We start from the raw sequence: 11,386 nt of genomic DNA, 5'->3' as shown, positions 1-11,386 counted from the left end.
TGATAAACAGTTGTGATCTAAAATGTATGTGGTAAGTTAGAGACAAATTAGGGTTTAGTTTTTAGAGAGGTATAAACCACCAAAATTCATGTAAACCCTAGCTTCATCTGAAAAGAGGCTCTATTTACTTGATAGGAAGTGACATGAGGCAATCTACAATGGTTGAAGATGATTTTAGGGGTTTTGGTAGCTTCACAGTCCAATGCGCAGTGCCAATCCAATGCGCAGCACCAGTGTGATTTTGCACTGAGAGGAACCATCCAATGTGCAGCGCCAATCCAATGCACAACACCTTTTTGAATACCACTTTTGGAGGCCTTCCCAGTGTCCAAATTGGGCACAAGATAGCTTTTTGGAAAGCTTATCGAGTCTACTTTCCAAAAAATCTTGAATTTTGCAATTTGTAGTTTATTTTCCCTGTCAAAAGTCAAATCTCCCAAGACTGGTAAAAATGTGCAAAATGAGGCTGCCTAAATTCCGAGTGCTATTGCAGTCAACTTTTGAAGGTCTTTCTCAACTCCAAATTGAGCTCATGATAGCTCATTGGAAATATATCTTTGTCTAGTTATCATTTGAATCATCAAGAAAGTAATTTGGCTAACCAAACTAGGAGAAATCTTGATTTTACCAAGGTGTAGCAACTCTCCTAAGGCAACTATATGTTTGACATTTCTCTAAAACCATGACACCTGTGTAAAAAGAGAAGGAGGTTTCTCTTCCTTGGCCCATTAGGGACAAAAACCTCTCTCAAATTTTCCAAATTCATTTTTTCTTGCTCAAAAACATCATTTGAGTATAACCTAGCCTGATGTGTGGAACAGGGGATTTGTAGAGATGAAGGGAAATGAAGAGGATAAGAAGCTTGTTAATTCTTGAGAAAATTTTGGGAAGTAGGGAGGGATGTTAAGAAGTAGAGGAAAGTGGGATTTCAAATATTGAGTGATGGGAAGGGGTCCAAAAGGGAAAAACACAGGCCTAGCCTAGAAAATTGTCAAATTGTAGCAAGAAACTAGGGTTTGTGGGAAAATAAGGAATTTGAGGGATATCAGTGATGGGAAGTGTTTAATAGGGTACACTAAGGATAGGGAAAGTTGTATGAGCATCCTGATACAAGTTTTGTTGATGATTTAACCATCCAAGAGAAATTACCTTCAAAACCCTAGGAAAGAGAAATGAGCCTTACCCAGGTACAACTAAAGCACGGACAAGGTGTAAAATGACCCATTGGAACCTGAAATGATGATGACAACTCTTTGCATGATGGTACACTCAGCTGATTGGTGACATGGACCAACACTTAGAAATTTTTGGAAGGAGTGAAAACAATCCTATACCTAATACCTAGTGACCAAATTTTACTTGAAGACCCACTAAAATGACAAAATTTTGACCTTGACACCCTAATATCACTTTATAAGAGCATATTTGATCACTGGTGGAAGGTTTCAAAGACTGACACTAACACATTCCATGGAGAGATATATGGTGGTAGCGAAGGTATGTGGACAACATCCTCTGCTTCGTCATCTTGTGCTTCAATCTGAATGATTAGGGCTTGCAAATCTTCCTCATCCTCGTCGATTTCAGTGATGATTGCTTTACCCTTTTCTGCCACTGAAAATTTACTGAATCTCGGTGATACCCAAACTGGCCCCATAGTCTGCTTGTTTTTCTGAGGTTGAAGTGTACGTGGGGACTTTGGAACCTTGGGGGCAACAGTCACTTCTTTCGGCTCCTCCTGGGTTGGATACAACTCTTCCGTGAACCGTGCTCAGGTTTTAGCCATGGTACTCATGGGAGGCCTAATAGCTCGATGTTTGCTATTTTGCACTGTCCCAAATCTCAAATATCCCAGTGTTGTCCAATGGTTTTTGTAGGAACGTGTGATTTTGAATGTAACCCTTCCCTCCACTCCCAATTCATTAATGTCTTCTTGGCGGCAGATATTTTTGTATCTATCTCGGAACTCCTGTAATAATGGCTCGCGGCCCGCTCCTCTTTGCCGTAACTCGAACTTCTTATCTTGAATAGTGATGTTAATGGTCACCTCCCAACCTTCCCATGCAGCAACGTAGCCCCTTTGGCATGGCCACAATCTTACTAATTGACTGGCCTTGCACGGAACCTTATTTCTGCGCTGGCCTCCCACAGACTTGCTTATAGTCCTGTGCCTTCTTTCAACTGCTTGGGGCACTGAGACTATGTGTTCCATAGCTAGTCAAGTGGTCGCACCCCAGGTGCGAGGTCTCAGCTTTCCTTCTAGCCTGGGCTGTGGGCACCTTTCAAGTACCCTCATATCTATTATCCCCTTGTGCGCTACTGTATATGGTACATTCCCCCGTTGGTGTGGTCGGAGCCATGATAGCAGGGTCGCAACTCATTCTAGTACCAAGGTAGGCCTGGCTAGGCCTGTTCCCTTCTTTGTAGATTTTCACACCCCACTTGTGTGATGCCAATTTTCATTTTTTTTATTCCTTCCTCCAACATTGTGCTTTTCCTTCTCAGCCGTGCCCATTCTTCATCGATTTTGTGAAGCCTGCTGCTTCCGCACCCCTTCTTGGTTTCCTCTTTTCTTATCATTGATAAGATTAGCTTCGCTCGCCTCCTTCTGCTGATGGTCTTATAGGCCCATCAAACTCCTAGTATCCATAGATTCCTAGTGGGTTGTCTTATCAGGCAGACACTATTTATGCTCCCCCCTATTTTCCTGCTAGCTTTGTTGCAAATAGCTGGCGGAATGCGTCACTGCGGTCAATTTAGATTTTTGATTCTTAGTTGGTTAGGAATTTGCACAACATACACATGCACCCTACACTACCGATGGATGCTCACCTCACTTTTTCCTCCAAATCGTACGTGTGCCTGCCTTTTACATTCGTGCCACTTTCTCCTAGTCTTTTGGCATGTACTCCACCCTTGTGCAGTTCTTGTGCACAGTGCCCCCATTAATGCACCCAGCTTCTTTTGTTCCAAACTCGTAATTTCACAATGGTCTACAAGTTCCTGTGGTAGCTCTCTTGCTTCTATCATTACATGGCGTAGTGATCTAACCATCATATTACAATTTAGCATTGTTACCTCGTGCAATTGGTTCCACCATTACTCAATCTCTTCATCTGAGTCCGATGTGCAGGAACTGTCAGGTTCCCATGAGATCCTCCCGTTCATTGTCGGATTCACCTGATCCTAATCTTTCACTGTGATCTGGTAGATACAGTCTAGGTCATTGTCACTTCCCTCATCGCGCATAGGCTCAATGTAGCGCGCCCCTTCGGCTAGGTCTAGCGGAACCACTATGCGGAGAGAATTTTTATCGAGTATTATTTTTCGTCTCTTTAGGTTGATGACTCCATTCATATCCATAGCCCAATCTATCCCTAACAATGTAGGATATAGGTTACTATCATCCACTATTTCTATTACCTCAAAATCTGTCTCTGTGCTTGCACCTTCAATGTCTACTGTGACTCCTTGCAATCTCCCCATGGGCAAGATCTTCTGTTGGTTCGCCATCTGTAATTGAATAGGAGACGATTGTAGTGTAGGCTTGCCCATGCGCTCCCAGGTCTGTTTAGGTAGCACATTCACATCTGACCCCAAATCTAGAACGACTCGATCCATCTCATAGTCACCAATTTGGGCAGTCAACTGCATTTCCCACTCGGTGTGCAAAGCATGCTTGCCTAGTTTCTGAACCATGCACGGTTCACTCGACCCTGCGCACCTAGTTATCAACTCTTGCAGTCCCTTAATGGCTTTATTGTCTCATAGTAGCTTCATGAATGTCTCTAAAAAGGTAGTTAGCATAGATGGATCCATTTCTGACTCAGTTTTATCCTTGCTACCGGAAGTAGGAGCTTCCGCAAAGCTCTTCTTAGCTTCCATAAATGTTTCCTTCGCATGTTCCAGGTCAAACTCAGGTTTCTTTGTAGGGGCCTTGCGAACCCATGTATCCTCCTCATATTTCTTCCCCTTATCCTCTCCCATATTTGCACCACTTCTGAGCACCATGTTCACAGTTCAACCTTCATCATTTGGACGTTCTGAGTGGGAGTAGACTGAAGCACCCCTTTCTCGCACATCTATACAATTAGTGTAGGGAAATCTACTGCTTCATGATCAAACTAGTAACAGTATGGGCAACATGTTCTAGTCAGGTTCGTGCAATCACGCGCGTAGTGACTAGATCCTCCACAATTGTAATAGAGTAATTGTCTGCGCCCTCGTCCCGGTCCCATTCCTCCTCTTCCCCAGTCGCATCCCTGGATGCAGCCACACGCTATTGCTACAATATAATCCTAACCTCACGCCTCCATCTACATCCTGTAAGCAGATGTCTGATCCATCAACAACTTGTAACTTCGGCAATTTCATTCGTCATGGCCCATCGATCTACAAAAATTGAAAAATAGCTGCTAGGGGGGTTGTATAAGTTTCGGCAATAGATGGTAGTTGTATGTGGTGTGCTTTCCTCCCACTTGACAGATTACGCACCAGAGTGTAGGCACCGCACATGGCCCCACTTGTGGCTCTGGTCGCAATGGCATTGTTCCCCCCCCCTGCCAAATAATTCGTGAATATCGGGAAATGATCCTTATTGTGGCCCTGGCCTTTACACTTTATGCACCACACCTCTTCATGCGCCTCTGACTAGGGCACATTTTCTTGTTTCAAACTTTGCATCTCTAAACATAGGTTTTGTAGTTGTGCGTGGATTTGCTGAACTACCAACCTCGGATCCTGTATTGGCATTACGTGCAACCTCATCTCTATCTCTAAGGCTTCAACTTGGGTTGAGATGTTTTTCTGTGACAACACCATCCTTAGTTGTGGTGTCAAAGACGCCACAAACCACGTGCGGTGCTGCAAATATGTCAGCTTCATGTTAGCCTCGCGGATTATACTCTTCAACCTCTGATCTAGATCCCATATAGTTTCACCAGGTAGCATCACGATCTCTTTGAACTCAATGATCGACTGCGTCCTTGATTTTGGTTGGTTAAAATCTTTGTTTAACGCATCTTGGATCTTCATTATTCTTGCAATTGGATGATCACTAGAGTGTTTTATATACCACATCAATGCGCGATCCTACAGTGCGCTTACCAGAGTAGCCTTTTGATGTTATCATCCATTACACCTTGGGCTTCCCATACAGCCTTTACCACGAACCAGAACTAATCTGGTTCTTCATTCCCTATGCCTCTAAATACAAGCAACTTGATCACACTTGCCATTCCAACCCTCGGTGGTGGCGGAGGTGGGGTAGGTGAAGATGGGTTTGATGTAGGTGAAGTAGGTGATGGCGTGGATGGCGGTGGTATCAGTGGAATGTGCTGCTTTATCAATCAAACTGCACTTCTCGGAGAGAACCCTATGAGCTCCTCCTCGCTTTCCGACGAAAGTGAAATCAGAGGACTGTTCTCTAATCCTTTGATTCCTCGGTAGCCTCTTCCACTCCGTGTTACCCCAGACATCAATGGATGCACATAACCTGTTTTTCACATAACAACATTTTAATCCATGTATTCAACGATTTGATGTACTTACCCCGAGGTCCTTGGAGGAAGCACCTTTCTGCGTCACTGTAACTCACAGTTGTGTCTATCGTGAACGCGATGATAAACCCTCCTATTATTTGATCCAACTAGTGATCTATTGCCTGTGCAATTTTATCTTTAGATGCTTCTAGCCTGCGCACCAACTCTGGAGTCCACATGATGGGCTGATCCAATCTGCACCTTCCCTGACTATTAGCTAGCCTCACGATCCACTCATACAAATCTATCAAGAAGGACGCGAAGAAGATCTCGTGGATTTTGGTGTATATGTAGCGATCCAACCACCTTTCCTCAAATATCCACAGATTTCTGTTTTCTTGTACCATGAACTCATGAAGTTTCTAATCCAACCAATCTTCAAGTTCTTTCTTCGTAGGGTTCCAGTGTTTTGACATCAGACATCCCTTAGGCAGATCCTGATCCCGATAACGGAACCATTTGATGGCTTATTGGGGCCTAACCCAGGTTCAGAAAAGTTATTAGCCCAACAAATCCAGCACTACCGGCCCTTTTGGCAATAGTCCACGGAGCGCGGACTGAAGTCTCACTCGAGGGAGTAGGGGAGGGTACTGGAACCAGGTTTCCATACCCTTGGGATGTCTTGATGTGGTCTAGAGGGTCGCGAACTGTTCTACGCTCCTACGCTACTCTGCACAGGTATCTATCCTTCGCGTAGATCCAAGCCAGTCACTTCTCAAATTTTATTATTTATATGGATTTATTATAGATCAGAATTAATTTGCAAGGTCTTTAAGCAAGAATTTAACAAAAATACCCAGTGCACATTATTCATAAAGACAGGCTTAAAATTATATAACAGATGTATAATCCAGAATATAACAGATCCACAATAATTCATAATCAACACAATGTCTTAGAACCAACTTATCTTTATTAATATCTTCGTTTCAGTACAATCCACTTTCTGCCCTGCACACACAGCTACAAGGGTCCGCGCACACAACTGCGGACTCTACCAAGGCTCTGTGCACACAACTGCAGAGCCTCTATCTATCTACTGGAACCCTTGACTCAGACTTACAGACATGGAGAGAATATTGCCTTCATAAACCCATAACATTAAGATCCAAATCCAAAAACTGACTTCTAACCTTAGAGCCTTGCTCTATTTATACATTCCCATGGCCCGTGGACTATGGGCAGGCCGACTCACTTTCTATTTTCTTACATTATTTCCGGGCGGAAAACCCTTTGACTTGACTCATTACAATTCGCGCTGTGTGCACCTCGCAAAGCCTTTACCATACTATTACCCAAAATGCAGACTTTAAGCCCCAAAACTATTACGTGAGGCCTTCGTTACCCAACAATTACTTATCTCTAAGGCTTTCCATGACTTGAATATATAGACTTTTCAATATAATACCATTTTCCGCGGACCATGGGTGAGCCACAAAACCAACTTAGCTATCTATCCAAACAAGGGGCTAAGATCCCTTTGACTCCTAACTATATGTGCACTCTGCATCCACATTTCGTAGATATTTTACATCTTTTCACAAAACTTATACACAATTTGGGTTAACTAACCCCAAATATGACCTTAGGGACCCTATCCCAACAGGTCCCCAACACAAATATCATGACTTTCCCTCGAGTGATTCACCAGGCACCTCGATCTTGTTGCGAAGAATGCCTAGCTCAACTTGCATCACTGCAACTTCAACAGCGCTTTGAGCCGTGGCCTGCTGTACCTCTTCGAACAATTTCTCTTTTGTTGGCCCTTCTACTACTAGGCACATTTTTCACAGTGTCTGTTGTAGCCGCTTGATCTTGTCTTGAAGTAATAGAGTAAGCTGACAAGCTTCCTCTAACCATGGTTGTAATCGGGCTTTTAGTAGGGCCTCTTTCCTCTACATTTCTTCCACTTATGCTTGCACCCTCCTATAACTTCATAAGGTGTTGTGCCAATGCCAAGTTGAGCGTAGTCAGTCAGACCTCATTATATTGTTTATGTGTTTCTCGAACATTGGTAATCATCTTTTGCAAGTTCAGGTCCTCCTACAGGTTTTTCCATATTTCCATTGTTGCATCAAACATCAAGGAGTAGTCATTGACTATGGTATCCAATGTTGTCATTCCATCCTTAATTACTTCTTCACATTTCTCCCAAACCTTTGGTGGAGTCGTTGGATGCAACTTCAACTACTTCTCTGCTATCTTCATTTGTAAGTTGAAGGTAACTCTGCCAACATCATCCTTCGATGTGCGTACTTTGGTAGAAAACTTCCTTACTTTTCTTGAGGCTTCAGTATCCTCTAGGATCTGTAATTCTAACACTGTTTTGTAGGCCTTCTCAATCATTGTCTCCAGGCTCTAACTTCGCTGTTGCATTTCCTCCTTGGCCTTTAGTGCTTGAGTCTTCTACGCGAACATTTTCTCATTATTTACCTTGAACTCGCTAATGATCGTGAGGGTGTGCTGCTTTCTAATCCACAACTCTTCTAAAACCCCTTGACATAGTGCATGGAAGTTCTGGAGCCACAGTGCAGCCAAATTTAGGCCCATATCCTTCACTTTTTTTATCACAATATGATCCTCATCCGACTCTATGTGAACTGACCCTTCTGGAAAGGATATGACTCTGAGGTCTAGAGTCTGTTCTAGCTTCGGCACTGTGTCGCTTCCCTGTGTCAGGCTCGCTTGTGCTCTGCTCACTTTCCTGATGCCCGTCTGGGTCCTGGTAGTCTACATCTATAGCTTGTGTAGATCCTTTTGGATGCTCCTGAACATCTGCATATATTGTTGCTCAAACTGCTGCAACACTTTAGTTGTTGTGTCTCTAACCTTGTCCCCAATCTCATCCAGATAACCTTCTATTAGCATCATTGGGTCAAGATGCATCTTCTTATCGTACTTGTGCTTTTTGCGTTGTCCACCCTTCTTTTTTTGCTTGCACCTCTTGAGGGTGAAAGGAGTGCTCTGCTCCTCACCACTGTCTCCTTCCTATTCTAATAGCTCTTGCTCGTCTATGTGCTGCGATGTTGAAGTTTCACCTGAGTCTGTCTCTTGTCATTATTTATCTGCCTTCTCTTTGGTGGCACAATCTCTCTCCATTTGTTCCTTCTCTGCAGTTGCCTTAGAAGCTTCCTTCCTCTTCTACTCAGCCAAGACACATGTGGACTTTTGAGCTACATCCTTTCACTTCTGCGCAATAGAGCTCTCTATGCCTTTTCTTGTTCCCACATCAATTCCCATGGGTTCGCACCACTCTGCTGGACAATACCCCACAATCTCTTTCACATCCGTCTCAGATACTGAATAAGGCAACTGATGCCATGTGTGTTGTGGGTACTTCCGCGCTCTGATTGACACACTGTGGAAATCGGCCTTGAACTCTGCGTAGGCTGTCAATTACGCAAACAAGTTTGGGGACAACCTTGGTTTCTAACTTATAACCATGTGAAGGTCCATCTCCATCAGAATCCAGAAGATTTTTGATTCCTTGATCCTTATCGGATCCTTCGTAGACCACAGTGAGGTGAATGACGCTCCCTCGGGTAAATCTTCCTTGTGTGGGGGTAAATGTTTTTTCTCTTTCTACCAAACCTTTAGATTCTTCCTTGGTGACATTATCACATGCATCAGTTGCTTCTGCTTCTCCTTTGTGGCTAGTTTCTTTTCTTTTGTGGTGGATTTCTTCTCTTTTGTAGCAGATTGTTTCTCTTTTACGATGGAATTTTATGGTCTTAGCAACCTTGGCACAGTGGGCATAGCGGTTGAAGCTTCCAACTCAACATCTCGGGGCTCGGTGTGTCAGACAAAACAACTTCATAACTCACTGCTTTGATGGGGTTGGTGGCAATCATTTGCTGAAGGATGACCTTCTAGTTTCACGTAGGTAAGGCAACAAATGCGGGGCTTGCCATGAAATTCTCCCAAAATTGACGACTCATAAAATTCATACATCAAATCGCCCAGAGAAGTCTTAGAATGCAAAGCATTCTTTGGTGGCCCAACATGCGAGATTAATAGGGATTTTTGAATTTAAATCCGACCGTTCCCCCCAAATTTTGATAATAAATTCATTCCTGGCTGCAAATCTCCAAATATTTTTCACCATAAATAGCACCTACCCGCTCCTCTTAACTGATTTTTTTCCATCAAGTCATGAATAGTAAGCTCAACGACTATGTTACATAGTAATTTGTCACTGCCTTCCTCCCAGTTTTCCTACTGTGTCATGAGTCTAAAATCATTCATGATCATGCTTTCTGATGTTGCCAAATGACCCACTTTGCCAAAGTTTCTGCCTCATTGCATCTCTTAGCCAAATAAATGCGCTGAAGGGCGCTCCAAAACAGTCCAGAAGCGCTGCCATCGCGGAAGTACACGTGATTTCCACGATGGTTGAATTTCAAGTGACAACACAACTGTTACTTGTATTTTCCCGCGATGACATGACTAGCACCGTTATGCAATAGCAATGTCAGCGCGACAGACCAGTTATGTGCCCGCGATGATCTAGTTTGGGCAAGTTTGTTCCAATAGTCGGCCTTCCAGATGACTCGAGACTTGGTTGTTGGCCTTGTTTATGTCACCCTCCTTTCTCTGGCGTGTCTGTTCCGTCATTTGTGCTACCCTCCTTGGAGATAAGCTCATCCTCCCACCATTCATGTAGACTCCTTCTCCTATTTAAGCTCTCACCATTGCTATGAGCTGCTAGTTTGTAATTATTAGTCTTTGGAGTGTTGCTGATAGTATTGTGAGCTTGTTAGATAGCTGGTGTGAGTGTGACAAGTGTGGGATTGTTTAAGAGCTTGAGGAAGGTTGTGAAGTGCCTTTGATCTTGTGTGAAACTTGTGTGTGAGAGAGACTTGTAATCTAGGAGATCCATCTCTAAGAGTGAATGCTTGAGGAACATGCTGGCTGGAACCTTCTGAGAAGGCTTGTGACGTCAAGACCTGGGTTGTAAGCTTACTCTATTTCATATTTAATGCAATCAATGATGTTTTCCTATGTATTTTATGCAATGTATTATATAGCTCATGATTTCTTGACTTTATGGGTAAATAGATCATTGTTGTATCTGGTTACATGCTTTGTTGTACTTCCTTTGCTTTGTTTCAGGTTGATCACTCATTGGGAGAAGAAAACGGAAGCTGGAGCAGCGCAACGAAACTCCATCGACCACCGGTTGAGGTAGGCCTCCAACTTGAACTATTTAAGGAAAATTATTGTTGATTTGTCCTTGTTTGTGACTAGACCCACTCTGGGGCTAGAGGGGTTTCCTCTGTCCGCAGAGGGAACACTTTCCTGTATCACAAATTGGTGACTCCGCTGGGGAGCTGGCCTTTGTTCTTTTCTTGTTCACTCTTGCCTTGAGTTTTAATTTTGGTCTCTTTTCAAGATTTTGAGGATTAGTTGTTTGTTTTTGAGTTTCCTGGACTGGTCTGGGAAATGCTTTATTTTTGTAAAGATTGATTGTTTTGATTTGGGAGTTTTTGGTTCGCCTGTTGCTATTTTTGAACATCATCGCATTTTTTAACTTAACAGTCATTTTTTCATCGCGTCACCCTTTTTGTAATTTCCTGTCCATCGCTTTATTACACCTAACAGTCGCGACGGTTCTGTAAATCGGACCATCGCGGAAAAGGCGTGTACTTCCGCACTGACATCGCTTTGTTGCTGTGTGTTGTTCTTTATCAGTGCTTGGTTGCTGTGTATTGCCCGCGTTGATTGCTGTAGAATTGAATTTTTTCAATTTTTCCTCCTAAATCCATCAGTCTTGCTAGTCCCTGTTGTTCTCACTTGGTTGATGACTTGTTTTTCATTGTCTAGAGGTCGAGGCACTCTCTTGTGAG

Source organism: Pinus tabuliformis, chromosome 4_1 (genome assembly GCF_031772625.1).
Source record: "Pinus tabuliformis cultivar Carrire ecotype Pingquan chromosome 4_1, CPIR1, whole genome shotgun sequence".
Lineage (NCBI taxonomy): Eukaryota > Viridiplantae > Streptophyta > Pinopsida > Pinales > Pinaceae > Pinus > Pinus tabuliformis.
This window is presented reverse-complemented; position numbering follows the sequence as displayed.